At 35.4% G+C, this 25,360-nt stretch overlaps 1 long non-coding RNA gene across 15 annotated transcripts; it reads right to left on the bottom strand.

Moving 5' to 3' along the window:
• Nucleotides 1-898: 898 nt before the first annotated feature.
• Nucleotides 899-10,784, bottom strand: LOC131610768 (uncharacterized). Of its 15 annotated transcripts, none has more exons than XR_009286646.1 (7): nt 9,807-10,641; nt 9,501-9,621; nt 8,858-8,992; nt 5,019-5,257; nt 3,355-3,495; nt 3,105-3,238; nt 899-1,357 (listed from the first exon to the last, which is right to left on the bottom strand). It is a non-coding gene; the product is annotated as an uncharacterized LOC131610768 (long non-coding RNA). The 15 variants fall into 15 exon arrangements; XR_009286641.1 differs by lacking the exon at nt 899-1,357 and adding an exon at nt 7,951-8,072 and having other exon boundaries at nt 1,364-3,238; XR_009286635.1 differs by lacking the exon at nt 899-1,357 and adding an exon at nt 1,364-2,853 and having other exon boundaries at nt 2,889-3,238.
• Nucleotides 10,785-25,360: the final 14,576 nt, after the last annotated feature.

Below are 25,360 nucleotides of genomic sequence, written 5' to 3'. Positions count from 1 at the left end.
TGTGTGAAATAAAGATTGACAAAGAAGAAAATGCAGAGTTTATGGTAGAAGTGATTTATCAACTTTTATAAATATCTCATACACCTCATGGGAAAAGCAAGCACATAGAAACTAAATTCCACCATTTTAGAAACCAAGTAAGCAAATGGAAGACTGCAAAACTAATAATCAAATCAAAAAGTAAGAACCCTTTAAGATAAGATGATATTTTCTCCATGGTGAGGGAAAAAAGCAGGATGTAGATGAACCGCATACTGCAGAAGAATATCAACGATCGTGAATGAAGCTATTTGACAGTTTTCGCTGTAATATCTAATATTCAACTGCATTTTAAAACATGTATAGAAATTATATCATTATCATCTGAGGTTTGATGAATATTTCTTAAATTAGAAGATAATAGTAATACAGGTTTGAATCCACAAGTAGCAAGAAACTGTATTCTGAAAATTGAATTATTAATGTCAACAATCCTATATATATCCTTTTCAATAATTGCAGTCTTCCGAAGAAAAGTCTAGCAACATTGCCCTGCCAAGATATTCTATTATAAGGTGGACTGATAAAGGTTGTTTGATGATTTTTTTTCAGCTTACAAGAATAGTTTGTTATTTATCCAATTGATATATCAGCCACATTTTACGGTTAGATCAACAATGTGGCAATAGTCTGTCCATACAAAGTTACAGCAGCTTCCAAGAAGATTGCATGGTTTATTGATTGGATATCACTTGTCTTACAAAAACAAGAACAATATATTTGATGTGTTTAGAGCTTGTCTGAAATATATTAAGTAAGCTATCTCAGGTCTCTTTCATAGATTAATCTTCCAAAAGGTGGGGTATGTAATCTCACATTTCGTACAGTCTTCTATGAAAGCCTTCAAGACAGTACCATGTGATCATTAATGAGCAATGGCTCCCACTAACACCCATTCAATAATTCATTCACTATACAATTGGTTTTCAAAGTCTATATATATCCATCATTGAGTTTACAAGCAACACAAACCATTCATACCTTGAAGCATCAGAATCCAAGTGCACTTCTTTCTTCTACTACTTCTTTGAGATCATCCTATTATCAAGAAAAAATCACAAGAATGGGTTTTCATTTACCTAGTATTCGACGATCATCATCTAGCAAACAAGTGGAAGTGCCAAAAGGCTATCTTGCAGTGTATGTTGGAGAGAAAGCAAGGAGGTTCTTGATTCCAGTATCATTCTTGAACGAGCCTTTGTTTCAAGAATTGCTTAACCAAGCTGAAGAGGAATTCGGTTACTCTCATTCAATGGGCGGTCTTACAATACCATGCAAGGAAGATATCTTCTTACATACAGCTTCTCGCTTGAATAACCTATAATTAATTCATACAGCAAAAAATTCATATGAATGTTAACATAGGATAGTGTAGTAGACTAGTTGAGACCCTTTTTGTACATCCGGAATTCCTGTCAATTTTGATGTTTCCTCTTAAGTGGAAATCTGAAATGAGAATCTAATCAAACTATATTCTTGTGTTCGTCTGTTGTTTGTGTTCATCTGTTGTTTTTTGTGAATTCATCTAATCAAACTAATATTAATTAATACTAGAGATATAGTTAATTAAAGTCTAAATCAGAAGCTAAACTTATCAAATAATCAGCCACATACATACAAATAAGATAGCAGTTAAACATGAATTTCAAGTCAATATAGATACCAGAACAGAAGAAAACAATTACTTATTTGCATCCACATCACTTATTGATATCTAATGTCCATCAAACTGGTGATTCTGAATTTTCAATGGTATTTGAGTTAATTTAGATCAAGGAAAAACTACAAATAATTCACAGTTTTGCTGAATCATCGACTGAAACAGAGTTGTTGAGATCAGACAACTTCTCGGGACCTTTGAAGTTATATTCTGAAGCCAACTAACAGACAAAACAACATTTAACTCTCCTGCAACTTATGTTCAGTTGAGTGCTCTATCTAGATGAAGAAGCAGTTCGCTTACCTGGTATACGATCATCATTTAGTGCAACTAAATCAAATAAGTGGAAGTACCAAAAGGCTATCCTACGGCGTATGTTGGAGCGTAAATGAAGAGGTACTTGATTTCAAGAATTTCTAAGTCTAGTTGAAGAGGAATTCGGATACTGTCATTCAATAGGTGGTCTTTCAACTCCCCGAATGGAAGATGTGTTCTTATAGCTTCTCACTTGTACGACCTATTATTAGTTCATACTAAAAAAAAGTCATATGAATGATAACATAGCCCAATAGGATTGAAGAGTTGAGAAAACTTATATACGTCAAGAATTTCTGTTATTTTTTATGTAACTGCTGTTCTTGTATCATCTTAAATACTTGCTTTGCAGGCACAAACACAAGCCAAGCACTCTTTACCTTGGATATATTCAGAGGCCTTACAACAAAACTCAAAAGAAATAAATCTTTAAAGAAAAACACTAACCTATAAAAAATTTCGACTTGTTTTACACATGATAGAATTTTGAAGCAAGTCAGTAGCATTGAAATGAAATGAAGACAGGAATAATATACCAATAATTGAAAAAGGTGGTGGTGACCATAACCATATGAACTACACGTGCTCTTCATATGGATTGATGTCAAAGTTGCTGTACTATAACACGCCATAAACGGCGACAGAAACCATTTACTTTGAATTCCTAGCAGCCTCAATTATTCATAAAAGTGAATGTTAGCTAAGAGTCAAACCTAAACCAAAAAAAAAGGGTCAAATAATCTTCACAATTGTTTAAAGAGGGTCAAATAATCTTCACAATTGTTTAAAGGTAGGAACTCATCCATATTAGGCCATGATATCTTGCCTACTTATGTCTGCTTATCAATTTTAAACGAAGAACTTAAAAGCACACAGTATGATAGTTTGAAAAACCACACAAAGCATCAACAGTATGATAGTTTGAAAAACCACACAAAGACCTTTGCTGATCAGGTTTTCATCAGTAAATATTTTGTGATGAACAATCCTCCAAAATTGAGTAGACATTGAAGGAGGAATATAATTATGCCAAATAAGCTTGGCCCGAGAAAGCTCTTGAGGGGGAGGGAAACACAAATGATATGCATACCTAAAAGTAGGAGTTCCATTGGTGGAACGCTTCCATATGAAATGATCTTGATCTCAAATTGAAGAATGATAGCATCATGCAAAATATGGGTGATATCGGGGTAAGCCTGCTTGATAGTATGAGGAACAATCCATCTGTCATTTTGAATAAAATCAATAACCTTAGAAGTTATACGATGATGGTGAGCTAAATGCATATGTAACATGGCAACTAAGGAATCTTTATTCCCATTATCACACCAGAAATTCACCTTGTCACCTTTGCCAATCCGCCAAAGACTATTGTCCTTTGCCTAAGCCATTCTCATCGTAATATCACACGAGATGGAGGAATCAGTAAGATAAGCAATGGTCTCGTGAGCCCTAAGAACCCTAGCCCTGAGTAAGGTGACCTATTGATGATCAAAAGTCAGCAAATCTCAAGCCAGCTCAAGAGAAGCAACCTCATTAGTTAGCCTCAAGGATCTAAGACCAAGGTCTCTTTTTTTTAAAGTGCTTACTTTCTTTCAAGCCACAGTAACCATCTTCTCTGATTGATATTCTCAGCCCAGATGACATTTCTAATCCATTGGTCAACTTGTTTTTTCATAGAAACTAGCCAAATATAAATGGTAAAGCTATAGACAAACATACTTCAGATGAAACTTTTCACCAACTCACCGTCCCAGCAATAGAGCGTCAAGAAGCTTCCAAGCAAAAACCTTTACTTTGATCTTATCAGCAATGGCTGCATATGGTTGACTTTAGATTTTAGTTTGAAATTAGGAATCGCAAAGTAAAGGGCTATCTAATTTTACTTTCATATGCTCTCCAACTTAGATTTTACTTTCATTTGCTCTCCAACGTACTGTAAAGATAGCCCTTCAGCACATTCATAACTTTTGATGAAGTCTGGGTGCTTCTAAATGATGCCTTTCTAATAGTTGAAGGTAAAGGGAAACCCATTTCAAATATTTTGAAGAAACGGTTGAATTTGTCGCATATAATATAACTATATAAGAAAAATGTATCTAAGTTTGACTGTTTGAGTGATTTGTGATTGTTGTGAAGGAGGACACTATATTTATAGTTTCCACAGTTTCTTGAAATGCCTTTGGTAGAGAAAAGATTTTTAAAATGATGGGGGACATGAGATGAAAGATCACATGGTGTTGTCTAGGTGCCCCTGTCAAGGATCAATAAGTTCTATTAGAGTGCAAACCAATCTTCTGAATGAAACGCTTATGTTAAACTCATTGCTAGCTTGTACAATGCCTACTCATTTCTTTTCAGACATGCATTAGACATGGCACATATTCTCTTCACATAGACAAAACAGCTTAATGTTGACAAGAGATCACATGAAACTGTCTAGAGGTCTTTCTCAAAGATTAAATGAGTGATTTCTTAAGACTCGATGGTAATTAAATTTATCCAATTGATATATCAGCCACATTTTACGGTTAGATAAACAATGTGGTAGTAGTCTGTCCATACAAAGTTGCAGCACCATCCAAGAAGATTGCATGGTTTCTTGGTTGGATATCAAGTACAGGTAGATATCACGTGTCTATAAAAACAAGAACAAGATTTTTGATGTGTTTATAGTTTGTCTGAGTTATATTAAGTAAGTTACCTCTAGTCTCTTTTTCAAAAGGTGGGGTATGCAATCACACATTCCGTGATCCTCAATGAAAGCCTTCAAGACAGTACCATGTGATCATTAATGAGCCATGGCTCCCACTAACACCCATTCAATAACTCATTCACTATACAATTGGTTTTCAAAGTCTATAAATATCCATCATTGGGTTTACAAGCAACACAAACCATTCATACCTTGAAGCATCAGAATTCAAGTTCACTACTTTCTTCTACTACTTCTTTAAGATCATTTTATAGTCAAGAAACAAAACGAGAATGGGTTTTCGCTTACCTGGTATTAGACGATCATCATCTGGCAAACAAGTGGAAGTCCCAAAAGGCTATCTTGCGGTGTATGTTGGAGAGAAAGCAAGGAGGTTTTTGATTCCAATATCATTCTTGAACGAGCCTTTATTTCAAGAATTGCTTAACCAAGCTGAAGAGGAATTCGGTTACTGTCATCCAATGGGCGGTCTTACAATTCCGTGCAAGGAAGATGTCTTCTTACATACAACTTCTTGCTTGAACAACCTATAATGAACTCATACGCAAAAAATGCACATGAATGTTAGCATAGGGTAGTGTAGATTGACTAGTTGAGACAATTTTTGTACATCAGGAATTCCTGTCAATTTTGATGTTTCCTCTTAATTAGAACTCTGAAATGAGAATCTAATCAAACTATATTCTTGTGAATTCGTCAGTTGTTTTTTGTGAACTCATCTAATCAAACTAACTAAATTAATACTAGAGATGTAGTTTATTAAAGCCTAAAACAGAATCAAATTATACTCTGATGAATTCATCTGTTGATTTTTATGTCATCTTAAATACTTGTGTTACATGCACAAACACAATCCAATGAAGCCATGCCCCCAATTTAATGGATACTGTCTATTACATACTAATCAAAAGATTATCACAGTCTCCATTCATTTAGTATCCTTCTTAAATTAAAAATATATTTTTAGGAAAAATTACGAAACAATAAAAAATGCAGTTCACATGTTTCAGGGGCTAATTCCAGGACTTAAACAGAGTTTGAACAAAGCATATATTGGAGACACATATATTGGAGACACAGTAAATTAGAGACTAAAATTGAAGATAAACCATCAAATAATAGGGTTCAGGTTTACCACTTATTGACCAAATTATGAAAAGTTTTCTATTGCTAGTTCTCTGTGTTCAGCCAAAATCTACACATAAAATGGCAGTTAAACATGAATTTCAGGTAAATAACTTTATTCAAAGTTTTGCTAGACCATCAGTTGAAACCAAGTACCAGGCTCTAGCTTAGCTTCCCTTAATCAGAGTTTTGTTATCAAACAACTTCGCCAAACGACAAAACAAACATTTAACTGTGGTTCAACTTATCTTCAGTATATTGCTCTGCCTAGATGAAGAAGCGGTTGATAAAAAAGAATCATAAGGCGTGTAAAAAAATTAAACTTAGATACAAGGTAACTTTTCTCTCAGGGTGAATTTTTTCCTTCAAAACTAGTAAAATATTGCTGATTGGACTGAATTTAGATACAGTATATTTTCTGTTTTAGAATTTATAAAAAGAAGAATATAGAAACCCATTCAGTTGTTGAATATAATGTTTTATTATGACTAGAAATAAATAATAGCAAATAATTTGTTCCTGAATTTGTCATTAGATGGACAACTCTAACCCTTTCCAAAGGTAGGGAGAGGAAAAAATCTATAGAAATCTAAGTTGTGACTATTGTACAAAATGTCACTGCTAATCTAATGTCAGTCTCCTGCAGTTGTAGATTTATAGTCTATTGAAGCTAGAAGTAATATGTAAGAAAACATCTTCTGCACAAGGAATTGTGAGGCCGCCCATCGGATGATCATATCTAGGGATGGCAATGGATATCCATGGGTACGGATACTAGTCTTCCGTTACCCATCCGTTTAATAAAAGTGATATCCATATCCGCTCCATACCCGTGTGGATATCTGCCGGGTGGATATCCGTGATATTTTAAATATCCGCGGGTATTTATGGATACCCATGGATACGTTTTTTAATTGAAATTTACTAATTTTTTATATATTGAATATAAAATTTATCTTTTTATTAATAGAAAAGTATGTTTTATACATTTACTATATTAATTCAAAAGCATCTTATAATGAATATTGATGTAGAATGTGAGAAAATGTTAAAAGAATATTTAAGTATACTAATGTTGTTAAAAAGATATTCAAGTATACTAATTTTAAAAGGATATTTAAGTAATTTTAATCACTATTAACGGATATGGATACCCACGGATATGAATACCATCAAATCCGTATCCGTATCCGTAAGTAAACGGGTAACTAAATATCCGTTTATAATACCCGTGGATACCCGTTAAGCTATCCAACCCGTGCCCGTGACGGATTTTATCCGCGGATACCCGTGGGTATGGGTTTTTTTGCCATCCCTAATCATATCCAAATTCTTCCTCAGCTTCACCCAACAAGTCTTGAAATGAAGGTTGGTTCAAGAAAGACATAGGGATAACAAAGCGCTTCATTTTCTCTCCAACATACACTGCAAGATAACCTTTTGGCACATTCAAAGCTTTTGACAATGCTAGGCTACCTATAAAAGAAGTACGTCTAATAGAAGGTAATCGGAAACCCATCTTATAATGGTTTGAAAAACAAGCTGAATTCCTCAGATTTAAGAAAAGTGTATGTAAATTTGTTTGCTTGAGTGGTTTGTGATGTTGTGAAGGAAGATGGTGCATTTATAGTTTCCAATAGTATGTTGAAATCCATTTGTTTGAGAAATTATTGTTAAAATGATGGGGCCCATGAGACAATAGATCACATGGTACTGTCTTAGATGCCTATATCAAGGATCAATAAATTCAACAAGAGTGCAAACCACAGCCACTGAAAATCAATAGACATGCATCAGACATGGACATGTTCTCTTCATATTAACAACATAGCTTAATGTTGATATATGATCGGACAGTTATGAGAAATATCAATTATACTACACTATTTATGAATTGCACATATTTATTGTTCTTGAAGAGCCAAGTTGGAGATAATCAGACTGTGGTTCACAACAGATCACAAGCTACTTTCTAGAGGTCTTTCTCAAAGATTGAATAATTGCTTAAGAATTGAGAGAATAATTACACGTAAGTCCCGGAAACATGGTGACCATTCACAAAATGAAATTAGTCCACATAGATAAGAAAACCTACTCATTTTTAAAACGTTGCAATCACATGATTCTTGTGTTTCAGACATGCCTACATGTTAAAACATCTCAAATTTTCTTCACAAATAGATAGTTGCTACTAGTGAACCAGTCCCTCCACTAAAGCTGCAAAAATCATTTAAAAAATTACAGTTTTATTTTTATATCATATGCCTAGTTTTATGCAGAGGGACAAAAAAATGTGGGGACAAAAGAAGTAAATCTGGTGTTATATATTTTATATAATATTACAATTTACAAAATATGATTGTACAATGTAATCAACTTTGCAAGTGAAAATTCCTCATTAATTTTGAAGAAGATCTAACAACTACCGGGTGAAATAGAACACTGCATTTTCAATGAAGTAAATGTTTCAAGAATACAAAGTATGGCACATTATCTAAATCCTTCTAGTTCAGTGGAAGAGTGAATATAATGGGCGTTTTGAGATTGACCACACTGTGGAAGTGCCTAAAAATTAATGAACTTCAAGAAAGCGCAAACAGTGGTAAAAGCTCCCAGTGAGAAGTGCTTTACTCAACATGCATTTCAAGAGAAACTCTCACAAGACAAATTCTGAGCATGCATGCAACGGTACTGTCAATTACTCCACACTAGAGATGAATTTGATTACTGTTATCCAATGGAAGGTCTAGAATTCCCTCCAACGAAGATATGTTCTTACAGTTGGAAAGTCTACCATGCACCAATTTTATGGAAAGGGAGTATTCTTACAGTGTAGATATGGTAATGCAAGGCTGGTTATTATATTGGATACATTGTGAGGCCATATAAAAAAGCTCAAAAGAAATAAATCTATTAAAAAAAAAAAAATCAACTTGTTTTACATGTGATAGAATTTTGAAGAAAGTCAGTAGCATTGAAATGAAAAGAAGACAAGAATCTACCGACAATTGAAGAAGGCGGTGGTGACCATTATCACATGAACTACCCGCACTCTTCATATGGATTGAGGTCACAGTTGTTATCCTATAGCAGGCAGCTAATGGCAACGGCATCCCTTTACTTTGAATTCGCCTCAACTATTCATGAAAGTGAATGTAAGTTAAGAGTCAAACATAAATAAAAATGAAAAAAGCCATCACAGTTGTTGAAAGCTAGAAACTCATTCAAACTACGTATGCCATTTCAGTTTATCAATTTTAAATGGAGAACTTTGACTTGTTTGACACTTTAAAGATAGTTTGGCAGTGAGAGGGACTTATGAGTGTTGAACTTAAAAAAATATCCAGTATGTCTGCTGCTACTTGTGGGTTGAAACATGTACTATTAATATATTTTGACTGTTGACCGGGCCTTTGATGAAAGTTCCATGTGTTCCTGCCTCCCTACATTTATGATGATTTGTATCCAACTATGCATTATTGATATACATTAGAATTCACACAACAGCAGAAATATTTGTAGCTGGCTGTATATATGTCTGGCAGTGAGCGGTGATATCAACAATATGAAGAAAACATAAGACATGTCTAATGCGTGTCTACGAAAATACGAGTATCCATAATAAATCAAAGCATTAAGTCTAACCTAGCCACCTCATTTGACTTTGAATTGGGCTGTCTATCTAGTGGCCTTTCATTCAGAAGGTGGGGCCTTGAACCGTCCAAGACAATACCATGTGGTGATCCCTCATCTTATGGACCCCGTCCTATAACAAGAATAATTTATCAAGGAAATGGATTTGAAGAAACTCTTGCAGACTATAAATACACTATCTTCCTTCACAACCAACCATCACAGCCAACTAGTTCACATACTCAAATATAAAAAAGTAAGATACATTTGAGAACTTTAGATTGTTATTTGAAACATTTAAAATGGGTTTCCGTTTACCTGCAGCTATTAGACGTAGCAGCCAAACATCATCAAAAGTAGCCAAAGGGATGTCTTGCAGTGTACGTGGGAGAAGAAATGAAGCGGTTTGTGATCCCCATGTCATACTTGAACCAAGCTTCATTTCAAGAGTTGCTGAGTCAAGCAGGGGAAGAATATGGATATCATCATCCAATGGGCGGTCTCACAATTCCTTGCACAGAAGATGTGTTTTTGCATATAATTTCTGGCTTCAATGGTCTATGATACTGAACTGCAAGACAGTGACATAGATTAGTATTGACATTTTGTAGAATATGGGCATGTTGTAAGTATTTTCCTTTTCCCTTTTAGTGGGAAAATGGGTGAAAAGTGTATATATGAATGAGATAGAAACACAATTTGGCAATGTATTTATTTGATGTTTTATCTATCACAGAATTGAATTGAAAGCTATAATGTTATGTATATGGTGAATTTGATATCTATCACATAATTGAATTGAAAGCTATGATGTTATCTATATGGCGAACCAAATCAGAACAATGATTTAACAATACATAACCAAATCAGAATAAAACTGAAAGCTATGTTGATAGAATAAAATTTTGTATAATAACCAAATCAGAACAAGAACTTAACTCAAGATAATTATTGGTTGAAGTAGGAGTGAGTCACCCCCAATTTCAAAATCGTGATGAACACCACATACCTGCATTGAAAGAAAAACAAAACCCTAAACGCAAAATCAAAGAGAAAACGAACAAAACCCTAAACTAAAAACAAAGAGAAAAGGAAAGTAATAATGGAAAACGAAACCCTAATAATGTCTGATCAAAAAAAGTCAAAAAAAAATTTGGACCATTTCTCGATTTGTGCGTGTCATCCTTGCGCAGGGACAAACAGATGTGACTTAACTGTGGTATATAAACACTCTAAAAACAAAGAACGCATTCGATGTGGGACTAAAAGTAAGTAACAAACCTAACTAATACAATTATTTCTCCTCGCTCTGTGAAACCCGCTTCTTATTTCTCTTCTTCAATCTCCATCTATTTTTAATTTTATTTATTCATTGAATATTAATATTATTGTTAGCTACTTTTTACTTATTAATTGACTAGTATTATTATAAGTTGTTGTTTACTCATTAACCGATTAACCATATTCTATTAGCCAATTTTTTTTAAGTAATCTATTTCATACTCTTCATTAATAAAATTTTCTAACACTTAGTGAATTATTTAATTTAACTAAAAGTCTCCAACTCAATTTATTTTTTTCTATTTTATCTCTCAATTAGAAAATATATAAAAATTAAATTATACAAAAACAATTGCATGTATCTTAAAGTCGGATAAACATAAAATATAAACAAACTAGTGACAATAATATGGTCAATCAACACTTGGATATACCATGCAAAATCATCATAATATAATCGAAGTCTCACACTTTTGTGGTTCAACATTTAAACTAATATGTATTTGATCAAAGTATTTCATGCTTCGTCATCAAAAGGATACCGCAACACGCATAAACTTCTTCTATTATCATTAGGTTGCATCGCTTGATCTGCTGTTTGTATTGATGCTTTATCATTGTTCAACATTTGAACTTCTTCTATTATCGCAACAAATTTTGCTTTATTTCTTAAAATAAATTTCATTATAGTCAAGTTTGTTGTGAAAGACCCATTTGCTTCAAATCACTATCTTAGATGAAGGTTTTGGAAGAAGTTCTCAAACACTGTTTCTCTCAAATTGATTTAACTCATCTTGGATTGCACAAGATCAATGTTCGTCGATGAGAGCTTCATCAACTTCCTTTGACTCTAAACAAAATACATAAAGTGAGTATTGAGTTGTGACTTTCTTAGAAATATGTCTAACAACATCCTAGATTGGACGGTATTTAGTAGTTCTTCATTCTTTGGAAAGATCCTGGTGGTAAAGTGTGGTACATGTGTACATGTTTTCTCTTCGTGAATTGACTATTCCTTTTCATGTTTATATGTGTTTTGTTTCTGTGTGAGATAAATGGGAATAACATATATTTGTGTATAATAGAGAATAATGTTATGTTCAACATTAAAAGATACGAAATAACATGTAATTCACTTAGGAAAAATGATAAAATGTGTGTATTATTTGTTATGGCTAGTTAATGTGATTGAGATGTAATGATTGTCTTTCTTAGATGTGAACGAGTGTATTTCGAGGAATTGAGATGTAAATAACTCAAAAATTCCTCAATTGTAACTAAGACATATTTCGAGGAAGGTGAAGTCGATGTAAGAATAAGAAAGAATGAGTGGCCTACGTCGACATAGACGATAATGACCAGGCGTCGACACATGACAGTCTTGTTACATTCAGGGGACTTCTCCAGCGAATCCCCACAGAGTCGATGAACGGCTGTTTTCCTCCGAAGACAGTTCATCCATTCTCCCAGCCAGAACCGACGAATGGTAGTTTTCCTATGAAAACAGATCATCTCCATCCCCGCGGAGTCGGTGAATGGCAGTTTCCTTCTGAAAACAGTTCGTCCACCTTCTCATATGAAAGTCCCCATCGGAGTCAACGAATGGCAGTTTTCTCCCGAAGACAGTTCGCACGCTTTCTCATATAAGAATCCACGTAGAGTCAACGAATGGCAATTTTTTCCCGAAAACAGTTCGTTTGATCCTCAACATAAGTCGATGAATGGCAGTTTTCTTCCGAAAGTAGTTCATTAATTTCCCAGCTAATCAACGAATGGCAGTTTTCTCCCGAAAATAGTTCGTCCAATCTCCAGTACAAGTCGATGAATGGCAATTTTCCTCAGGAAAACAGTTCGTTAACTCCCCAGCTAGTCGATGAATGGTAGTTTTCTCCCAAAAACAGATCGTTCGCTTTTAATTTCAAGTCATTAGCACCTTAAAATTGTAATATATCAGATGGCATCTCCCGACGAATCTCGGCGAGAAGTCTGATAAAGAATCAAAACTTTGGAGATTTTCTCTTTATCTGAGATATCGTCCAAAAGAAAATTGAGACCAGTTTCGCGATTGGAAATCCGAAACGAGGGGAGGTTTATTTCAAGAAAACTAAGACCAGTTTCGCGATAAGAAATCCGAAACGAGGGGAGGTTTATTTCAAGATAACTGAGACCAGTTTCGCGATAAGAAATCCGAAACGAGGGGAGGTTTATTTCAAGATAACTGAGACCAATTTCGTGATTGGAAATCCGAAACAATGGGAGGTTTATTTCAAGATAACTGAGACCAGTTTCGTGATTGGAAGTCTGAAACGAGGGGAAGTTTATTTCAAACCTTACAGGTGGAATACATGCTAAGAAGAAATTAAGACCAGTTTCGTGATTGGAAATCCGAAACGAGGGGAAGTTTATTTCAAACCTTATAGGGGGAATACCTGCTAAGAAGAAACTGAGACCAGTTTCATGATTGGAAATTCGAAACAACGGGAAGTTTATTTCAAACCTTACAGGTGGAATACCTGCTAAGAAGAAACTGGGACCAATTTTGTGATTGGAAATCTAAAATGAGAGGAAGTTTATTTCAAACCTTACAAGTGGAATACCTACTAAGAAGAAACCGAGACCAGTTTCATTATTGGAAATCTGAAACAAGGGGAAGTTTATTTACCTTTTTTCTAAGAAAGACTACTTAGTCAAAGGAAGATGGCAAGCATGTTCTGCATTTCCATTTCATCGCTAAGAGTCACATAGCATGTCCCTAAGGGAGTCTGTCTCCTTATCCACCGTAAAATACAATGTCATGATAAGGTCATGCGATTCACAATCATCTTTCATCACAACATCCTTTGCAGATTTCAAGCTCTGCATCACATCATCACCATTCCGACATCTCAAGAGAGCTCCAAAATTGGGCATTCTTTTGTATTTAAGTCACTCCCATTCAACAGAGACCAAGATGTCACTCTTCATCCCGTTCGACGGGAGAAACTTAAATTGGGGCATCTCTCATACCCTAATTTTTGACCCCCCCCCCCCCTGAGATGTCACAACTCAATCTACTCCACTAATGCAAAATAGATACCCAAGGCAGTCACTTGTTTATTAAGTACTCAAATAAGGGTTTTCAAAGTCGGGAAGTTCAAACAAAGGAACAATAAATAAATGAATTGATCCTCAACACAATCATAGGGCTCAAGATGTTTCATCCATCCACATATGATCTTCAATTTCCAGGCATCATTCCCCAAACCTATCCAGGTCACCAGACTAGGGTTTTGGACTTAACAGGGACTGAAATCAGGCTCACATTTGGGGAACCTTACAAAGCTTCTAAGCATGATCCAAAAGGCCCAAGCATTTTCAAATGATTCCTATGTCAAATCCAATGGAAGTTGTACTTCAATTTGAGATCCACAGTCATCAATTTCATCTGGTCCACAATTAGGGTTTTGACCTAATTCACCTTAACAATTGACTTTTGACTAGAACAAGATCCCATGGATCAAATAATAGCTCAAGGTCCTCTAAAAATCCAATATAATCCATTCACATCATTCATTTGAGGAAGAGAGTTTGATTCATTAGAAATCTCCAGAAAAACTCAGTTTATCTAGGAAAAGTCAACTGTACAAGATCACCTTTGACTTTTTGGATTTTTGGTCAACCATGGACTTTTGAGGATCAAAATCATCAATATATGATTATTGAAGTCATTTGGCCAAGAAAAATCAAGAAAATCAATCAAGGATCAAAAAATCAAAGTTTGACTTTTTCCATACTTAGAAATTTTTCTAAGTGTTTATAAAGGATTTCCTTCAAACTTCAAAAAAGAATATCTCAAAATTTCAAATAAAAACTAAAGAAAAATTTCAACATGAAAGTTGTAGATTTTGGTCCAATAAAGAAATTTGTCACTAATCTAATTTCTTCAAAAAATCAACCATTTGAGAGATATAGGGCTTCAAAGTTCCTGCAAAATCCTAAAATGTTGAAAAAACCCTAATCTTCTCCAAACTTTATGGGCCATCTTCACCCATTTCCTTGATGATTTTGAGGAAACACAAAACTAGTGGATTGAAGTACATCCTTCAGGCTTTCCAAAAAGTATTGGATCACTTCCTAATTCAAATTTTTCAAGGAGTTATGCATGATAAAAGTAAGGCATCTAAAGGTGAATTTCAAGGAATGACCAACTTTGGTTTTGGTCATTTTTACACAAGTGCCTTCACTAATTAATGCATCTAAAATTTAGAAATATCATAAGGGATGAGATGGAATCAAATGCATCATTGTACTATGATTGGAGAATATTCCAAAAAAATTAAAACATGTGATTATGTGATGATTACATTTGAGAATTTATTGCCAAGTGGTGATTCATCAAGGGAACCTCTTCTAAGCCAATAGGAACACTCCTACACATCAGAAATGATCCATAAGTTCTGATAGGATCAATGGTTAAGGGCTGATACAAGAGAAATCAAAATTGCTCATCATTGCATTTGGATATTTTTGAAATTTCTTCATGCCTAAGCTACTAAAAAATGACATCATCTTGCTCACTTCATTCCCTCATCATCTCAGACCTCTTGCCAATAAATAGAGGGATGATTTTAGTTCAAAATTACACCAAAGCAACTTGATTACTTGCTTTCCACAATTTCTCTCTCATTCACTTGAAGAAGGCATTTCTTCACACCAGGGCTTAACCATTGAAATTGAGTGTTCTAACATCTCAAGGAGGGTAAGTAGAAGTGATCCAAGTCCTTGTTGGAGTTCTCAAACATCACAATCAACACTTCCATCTTCAACTTGGAGCTACATTAGTTGGAGTCGAGCAAGGAGTTTTAGAAGGTTTTGGCTCAAGCCAGGCATCTCACCACATACCTTGAAGTTCATAGGAGCTACCTGGATCGTCACTTTGGCTCTGTAACATCATTTGCTCAGAATTTGATTCTCACTTTGGAGGTAAGCTTCATAACTTCAATCTCTATGATTCATGCATCATAATAGAAACTTGAGGTACCAGTTGGTTTCTGCACCTATGAGGATCATTAACCCTCAATCAATTGCATCACATCATGTGCATATACGATTTCATGTTAAAATTCAGTTTTGGGGTTCTTCGGGTTCATACGTGTGAATTTTGAGTTACACTTAAAATAAATGAAATCAAAGACCAACATCAGATTCCTTGTCAAAAACAAGTAAGTTTCGTGTTTACTTTGTGGAAATTGGTTGAGAAACAAGAGAGTTTGAAAATTCAAATTCTTGAAGCTTAAGGTTGAAGATGAACATGGCGCGGAGGTTTTTGAATTTTTCTGGGGAAATTTGAAATATCACAATCAGAACACGTGTGTTATACAAACTGAGTGCGTAGCTCAGTTGGGCAGGTTTTGGGTTGTGAACCTCAAGGGTGTTGGTTCAAGCCCTTGTGAGACCAAACCTTCTTTTTTAATCACTATTTTCCTTCAAACTTTTTACAACTTCTCTTGATTATTTCACCTATCAAATTAAATCATTTTCACTTGATTTTTCACACACTTCTCATTTATTATACCTATTTTGAGAATTTCCAAAAAAATCACAAAAAAATATTTATTTGACATATTTTTATTAGGTTTAAAATGGTATATTTTTAAGTGTTTTTAATACTTTTAAAATATACCTTTTCCTTGATTTTTCAAAACCAAACCTTTTGTAAATATTTTTTGTGAACAAACCCTAATTAGTTAGGTCTTAATTAAGTATAGACTTTGTCTTTTGCTTTGGTTAAGTTATTCCATCTTTCAAAACTGTTTTCTTCAACTCCCGATTAAACAGACAGTTAGGGTTTTCAATCAACAAAACCCTACATTTTTCAAATCATTTTTCAACTGTTCTTCACAAGCAGTAAATCAATTCAATGGGCCTCTCCCTGAGTATAGGTCCCAACCCCCCTTTTAGTTCAAATCATTTTCAGTTCAAATCAATTACAGTTCATTTGAAATATTTTAAATCTCCTGGGCCTCTCCCTGAGTATAAGTCCCAACCCCTTTTTTTTCATTTTCAAATCAATTCAAGTTCAGTTCAGTTCAATTCCAATTCAATTTCAAACATCATTTACTTTCAACAGTTTTCATTTCAAACTTCAAGTTTCATTTTTTCAATTCAAACCTTCAACTCCATTTTTAAATCAAACATTAAACTATTTTCAAATAAAGCATTCAACTGCTTTTAAATAAAAATTTCAATTGAGGTTCTGTATATACATCTTTTGAGCCTCCTATTCACCCAGGTATGTGTTTATATCTTTCATTTACTGCTTTCATTTACTGTCTTCAATATACTTGTTCAATATAACCTGTAAATATATACTGTCTAAAACTTCGTCTGAGAAAAACCTTAGGACAGATAAACATGTATATATATTATAGGACTATGACCTAGGATTGAGATTGACTTCCCGGTGAAGACTCTTTCCTAATGGAATAACATAGTTTCCCCTCAAGATGAATTATTCCCGGTGAAACATCTTGAAAAAAGCCTTAGAACAAAAATAAGGCACATCCACCCAAGAGGAATTATTCCCGATGAAACCTCTTACCCCTTTGCTTATAGCCAAATTAGTCAAGCCAATATAGTTTCCTCTTGTGCTATAACAAGGACCCTCGATGACCCTCGATTGGCCTCCTATTGGGCTTACAATGCAAGGACCCACAAGCTTCTTATAAGCATCCCTTCAGCTTCCTCTTGAGCTTGTAAACAAAGACCCTTCAGGCTTCCTAAAAGCATAAGACAAGACTTTAGTCACCTTTACCCCTGTGAGAAACCAAATCCTTAAAATTCACAATCACAATCATTCAAGTGTTCAATCACATTCATTCAAGTATTCATACAATCTCAGTCATTGAGTCTTCTCCCCTGCAGAGTAATATGCATGGACAATGTAACACCCTTTTAAACCCCGCGGCAATTTTTAAACAATTATATCAGAGTAAAACATAAACACAAGGGTGCCACAATTATATAAAATAAATAAACCAGTCATGGTTAAGTCATGCTTCATCAGGAAACGGTTCACCAAATCATAATTATGTTTATCACAGCGGAATAAGAAACATTATCAAATACATCCAATGGAATCATAATCCAACACCAATAAAGTAGATTAATTTCATAAAAACTCTATAACTATCGTTCCCCAGTGTTACAGATCAGAGCATGACCGACACGACCCAACATAAACGGATAAACTCTATGAGTCATCCTCACCAAGCACTAATGCCGCTACTCCTCAATCTGAAAATGACAACATGTAAGGGTGAGTCTCATTCTCAATTAGTAAATATTATGCAATTCATAAGCAACAAGCATCATAATATACCGTTCACCCAATTATACATATTCAGATTCACATCCATTATTAATTCACACAATAATAGATTACAACACACACTACAGAAATCCATACAATCATATTATGACAGAATGCATATGACACAACTGACACTATGCATGTGGTACCAATAAACTGTGGAATCAATCCACCTAACCGATCTACGCCTCATCGAGATACGGCCCACCGACACAATTTCCACACAATGGGAAATATGTCCACCAACGATCCAAACATCACTGGGATCCAACATCAATGCATATGAATGAATGAAACACATATAACATACTTAAAACACACCGAATCACGATGAACAACTCATCTCAACACCACATCACCGAATAAGTATGTACATGTTTTACACATCATTCAAATAGTCATGCATCCATCACAATCATAATAACAAATCACAACCAATTCATCATCACATCAAACACATTGTCACACCTATCTCATATGCACACAATGTTCAATTCTCATCAAGTAATTAAATCTAGTTTTTAAGGAAATAAAGTCGGCTATTACCAATATTCATTATCCATCTTATAAAACATTTAATTACTTGCACAACGCCCAAAACGACACTAAGAAATGATACATGAATCAAAAGATACGTTATTTTGAAGTTTGGAAAAATTCACACACAGCAAGGTTCGCTCAACGGAGCAAGACAGAAGCGAAATCCTTCAGACCCCCGCTCAGCGGACCTCAAGCAACGTCAAACAGGAGCGAACTACGTTGGGACCTCCGCTCAGCGGACCTGCGATTTCAGCAAACCCCAAGTCTGCGACAGACCCTGCGATTTCACTCCCTTTTCACCCAAAAACGAATCCAGACATCACATACAGGCATATAATCATCATACATTCAATTATACACCATAAAACATCATCCAAACTCATTATTAACCAATTAGTTCACACAATTATCATCAATTCAATCCAATTATAACACCCTAACCTAACAATCCCAATATCTAATTGAACCAAACCATACATCAATCTACCTATCACCTAAGATCACATAAGAGATACTAAAAGGAAGAGTCCCCCCTTACCTCGATGAATTTCTTGAATGCTCTCCTTCCGGTTTCACGTTCTTGCCTCTTTCTCTTCTCTTGCTCTTTTCACGTGTTCTTCTTTTCTCCCCAAATGGTTCCTTTTTCTTATTTTATGAAAAATAAAATAAAATAAATTAACCACAACTTAGTAAAAGGCCTAACTAATTAGCACCCCTCTTTTACTATCACCACACCATAAGCCCAATAGCTCTTACTCCCTCATTTTCCAATTAAATCCAATTTAAATTCTAAAATTCCAATTATTTAATTTAAATCCAAATTAAATTAATAAACTGAAATTATAGGTGTTACAGACAATCTAAACTCTCAAACATCTTCATTCATCCTTAGTTCATTCAACCCTTAGGAATGAGAGACATGGACAGTCTCTGTCACCCTTCTCCTGCTTCTCCAAGCAAATTCCAGAGGATTTCAAACCTCTAAGTTCATTTCATCCAGCTTTATAAATCTTTGGATTTCAAATCCTCATCCGAGTTAGCCAAAACCTTGGGCTTTGTACAATGCAGAAAATAGAGTCTCCCCAGTGAGAGTTAGCCACAACCTTAGGCTTTGTACAAGGAAGATAAAATAGAGTCTCCCTAGTGAGAGTTAGCCACAACCTTGGGCTTTGTACAAGGCAGATAAAAAAACTCTTTCCCTGTGTCAAAAGATTCAAAACCTTTGGGTCTTTCCCCATAGAGGTAGCCAAAACCTTGGACTTTGTACAAGGCAGAAAAATCCCTTTCATATAACCAAAGGATTCAAAACCCTGAGGGTCATTCCTCAGCAAGAGTCAAAAGATTCAAACCCCCTGGAGTTTTCTTTAGTAAGCCAAAATGGTTCAAACACTTGAACTTTCCCCTGGCAAGAGATAGCCTCAATCTAGGGCTTTGTACAAGACACAAAAAACCTCATCTTTCAAACCATCAAAGAATCCAGACCATTGGATCTCCTCACCAGGAAAAACAATAATCCCTAGCAGGATTAACCTCAATCTTGGGCTTTGTACAAGAAAGCAAAACAACCTTCATACATGAACCCTTCAAAACCTCACAGAAACTGTCTCAATCTCGGGCTTCTTACAAGACGCAAACCATCAAACAACCTTTCAGATACACTCCCTAGTTGAGTCAGTCCCAACCTTGGACTTTAAACCAGAAACATTCATGCTCCCCTAAGGGAATTCATTCAAAAACAGGAGTAAGCTGGTCTCCTATAATCCCCAGAGAGTTAACCTTAACCAAAGGCCTCAATCAACCCTGTTCATATAACCCCTCAGAGACAACCTCAATCATGGATTTTCGTCAATAGCCCTTTGAGTCCATCCTCAGTGAGTCAGCCTAAGTTATGGTATTTTTACAAAACACCTACCAAAAACCTTTCCATCAATAGACCAAAACCCTGGAAAGGGCCAACCTCAATCTTGGGCTTTGTACAAGACAGCAAAACAACCTTCATACATGAACCTTTCAAAACCTTACAGAAACTGTCTCAATCTTGGGCTTCTTACAAGACACAAACCATCAAACAACCTTTCAAATACACTCCCTAGTTGAGTCAGTCCCAACCTTGGACTTTAAACCAGAAACATTCATGCTCCCCTAAGGGAATTCATTCAAAAACAGGAGTAAGCTGGTCTCCTATAATTTTTGAAGCAGTAGAGGGCAAGCAACAAAAGATTTGGAAATATTTATACGGGAATTATCGTGTCCACAGAGATTGGTTGAGAAAAACTGCCGTTCGACTATCTCGCGTTCTAAGTTTCATGATTTGGGGTGCGGAAAGGTAAATGCGGGAAAGGTAAATAAAAGCAGATAAACAATCTCAATAGTCTAAAAGAAAGAGTTATGGAATTGCATTTCGTTCTACCCGTCTAATACTTAAATCTGAAAATCTATCGCTCGACACTCACAATACGCATCAACATCACCGGGCATCAATTGAGACGCCACATCGGTGTCCATGTCTGCAACACCGACGAAAGCTCAACCGTACTATTCACATCAGCGATGTCTCCACCGACACAAACAACACAGAGGCATTAAACTCGATACCCACCATTGCGATTGTTAGTCCTAAATCCATGTCTACAATCCAGAAACTAACAGTTATCATTCCTAATCAAGATCTATGGTGTCCATGTATGCAACAACACAAATCCAGAGCATTTAAGCAAAAAGATCAAGAACAACAACAATGATGATTTGTAAAGCGAATATATAAACAATCCCAAGATCGACAAATGTACATACAAGAAGAGTAGAAATATACATACAACACCCACCATTGGAATGAAACAAAGGGAAGAGAGAAGATGAACCGGAAAGATCTCACCGGTACAATGAAATCGAGACAGATCCATGATCAATCCACATGGTGTAGCATCCAATGGTGTTTCCTCAACCTCTAAACTACCAAAAATGGATCAGAGCTCAACTTGTCAAGAAGAGGTGATAAAAACCCTAAAAAATGTGTTTTTACAACATATATACAAAAACTGAAGTCGCAGACCGCGCTAAGCGCGCCCACCGCGCTAAGCGGGCTATTTTTTATTGGTCTTAAGCCGCCAGACCGCGCTAAGCGCCAAAAACCCGCGCTAAGCGCCCAACTTTCTGCCAAACTTGTCAAAAATGCTCCCAGACCGCGCTTAGCGCGGTCAAGCCCGCTCAACAGAAAACTGAAATCTTATTTTGGCCATATCTTGAGAACCGTAACTCCGATTTGCGCTCGGTTCGAAGCGTTGGAAAGCTTATTTCGTGTTCTATCTAACAATGAATAAATATCAATGAAATTGATGATTTTTCTCATATTTGTTTTGAGCGCTATCCGCCGATGAATTGGTAAAATCGCATGCTCGCCGCCGTGTCTTCAACACTTTATTCCTCAAAGCATCAAACACGCATAAATACCTACAAAAAGACAACAAAACTATCAAACAGTATATATTTACACGAAAATGTAACAAAACACAAACGATACAAATATACACAAAAACGGGGAATTATTCAAACGGTATTAACAAAAAGTATCGATAAGTGCCACTATTTACATACACAAAATAACTACAATTTGGCACTTAACAATAATCCCCAAAGAGTCAACCTTAACCAAAGGCCTCAATCAACACTGTTCATATAACCCCTCAGAGACAACCTCAATCATGGATTTTCGTCAATAGCCCTCTGAGTCCATCCTCAGTGAGTCAGCCTCAGTTCTGGTATTTTTACAAAACACCTACCAAAAACCTTTCCATCAACACCTTCAATAGACTAAAACCCCTAGAAAGGGTCAACCTCCATCAAAACTTTCAAATGACCAAATCCCCTAGAAAGGGTCAGCCTCAATCATTCCTCCTTAGCAGAGTGAAATCCCCTGGAAAGGGTCATCCTCCATCAATAAATCCTCAATAGAGTAATATCCCCAGTAGGGTCAACCTCAACTCCAGACTTTCATATATCAATCCCTGCTCAATAAGAGGAAACTCCCCGGTAGGGTCAGTTTCCACTAATCCCAGCTTAACAAGAGCATCCTCTAAGGGTCAGCCACAATTCTAGGCTTAGTACATAACACATATTCCTTTCAGTCAAAACTTCCCCAGGGGAATCAAATCTCCAACAGAGTCAGTCTCAAACTGTCAGTTTAAGCCTCAAGCTTGGGCCTTGTACTAGCCAGTGAAGTTCAGATCTTTCATACATAAGATTAACATGATTTATCTCTACAAAGAGACATTTCTCCTATTTTCCCATATTCAAACATACAAACATTTTCAATTCACTTTCAAAACTTTTCTCCTATTTAGGTGACACATGAGGCATGCTCTGAGGAATACAAACCCAGACTTGTTGCCTTTCCCTAAACTGGTTGAGAATTTTTCTTTCATTCAAGAGACTGCGACTGGCATACTTGCTACATACAAGTAAGGTCCATTCTCTTATGAAATGAACCTCATTTTCTATCACTTCAAATGTTTGTGGTGGAATAGTAGAAATATCTCTTTGTAAAAATGACTACCTGTCTCTTTTCTGTAAACAGAGACCATTCAAGATTCAACCTTAAGCTTTAAACAAGTCACCTTCAAATTCAATCCATTTCCCTAATTGGTTCCCCGAACTACAAAAGCTCTGACTTCCATTAATGATATGTAGGCAAAAGGTTCACAAGGAATCTTTGCAAGCAAACAAAATCATCAAAAACATTCAGTTCACCTGTCATTCTTCAGTTCATTTCCTCTCCTAACACAAAGGAGAAACTTTCATAATAATCAAGCAACAAACAAACAAACATAAAATGCGTAGACAGTAGAAAGGTTCCTGTAGAGTACTACAAATACTTAGGGTGTTAATACCTTCCCTTAGTATAACCAGCCTCCCGGACCTCAGAAATCTCTATTAGGTGAAATCCACACACCTAGACAACTTAGGATAGATTGAGATATTTTTCCCCTTCCTATTAGCTTAGGATAAATTAAAAGTTCGTGTGGCTAGGAAACATTCCCCACAAGGAAGGATGGCTCTTCTTCCAAATTTCGTGTGAAGAATTGTGCGTGTCGTTTCCGAAAGAAAAGAAAAAAAGAGGAAGATGTTAATGTTCAAAAGGCATTATTATCAGGACATCTCTCCCATCACTCTTTTCACCGCTACAGAAAAATGGCGACTCTGTTGGGGACAAGTAATAACTTGGTGAATTGGAAGCATAATACATATATAATATTACTTTTATAATACGAGTCACTAGATTAGTAGAATCAGAACATATTGTATTTTAGTAGGACACAGTAAATCTGATTAACTGATATTTTAATAACAAGTAGTAAAGTTGGAATAGCAGAGTGGCAGTTTAGCAAATAATTAACAGGTTAATTAGTGTAGTAGAAATATGAATTTAGCATGGCAGTGATGAAGTTGAATCAGTAGGAATCAAATAACAGGAAGTCTTGATTAATTAGCAGAATTATGTTGAAAACAATATCGATTAGCCGAATTAGTAGATTTAAGCGGTATAATAAATTAACTGGAATTAGTTGGAAATTGCCGGAGTAAGTCGTGTATAATAATAGGTATTTTTGGTTGGTTCATTTTGTTATGATTTTGTCTAATAAGTTGATTTGCAGGTGCGATTGAATTGTCCCAATTTATGGACATGTTTGAGTTGTAGGTCGAACGACCAATGTTGGATTACGTTGATGCAATTTGTTGCATGTTCAAGTTGTTGTTTAAGTTGTTGTTGTTCTGATTTTGTTGTGATATTGTTGAATTGATGTCATCCATAACGTCGCATAACATTGCATTGATTAAGTTGGCCTTGATGGCACCCTGTTCAAGTTGTTGAAATGCCTCGATAACCTGGCATCTGTTTAAGTTGGAAGTTCTGCTCCGAATGGTACCACATGCATTTGCATAGTTGTGTCGCATTTTGAGTCTTTGTGAAGTTAATGTTGTTATGAGTTTTTGTTGATATAAGTTGTGTTGGTTTGAGTTGTGAAATAATTATCGTAATTATTGTGATAATTGTTGTTGTCGATGGTTGTTATAATTGTTGTTACATGTTGTTGCTAAAGTTGTTGTTATAATTGTTGTTACTAGTTGTTATTATAACTGTTGTTTGAAAGTGGTGATAATTGTATGATCTGATATAATATATTAATTATCATACTTTTGTTTATATTTATCGATATCTCACCCCTTCTGCTGATGTTTCCCCTACCATGGGAAACAAACAGGTACTCAAGATAGCGGTGGAAGTTTGAAGTGATTTTATGAAGTTTTTGGTTGTTGTTAATCGAGTTGGTGCCTTGCTCTGATACGCAGCGCTCGAGATGGGATCATAATTGTATTTGTTGTTTTGTTGATGTGTTATTATTATAGCTGTCGAATATCCAAGTTGAATAATAAGAAGTAATTTACTGTTGTTTAACTTGTTTTAAGTTGAATAAAAGTTGACAAATAATTATAAGTTGAAGTTTATATTTAGTTGAATAAAGTTGTGAATGAATTTTAAGTTTGAAAGTTGTATTCCGAATGCTATGTATCAATGATAAATGAAATACAGGTTGTTTGTGGTTTTAAGTTGAAAATGTAATGCCTCATGTTTGATGTTTAAAATTTTCCGCACTATGATTTTATTATAATTACCGGGTAGAAAATGGGGTGTTACAGATTT

This window comes from Vicia villosa, linkage group LG6, assembly GCF_029867415.1.
Source record: "Vicia villosa cultivar HV-30 ecotype Madison, WI linkage group LG6, Vvil1.0, whole genome shotgun sequence".
Classification (NCBI taxonomy): domain Eukaryota; kingdom Viridiplantae; phylum Streptophyta; class Magnoliopsida; order Fabales; family Fabaceae; genus Vicia; species Vicia villosa.
This window is presented reverse-complemented; position numbering and strand designations above follow the sequence as displayed.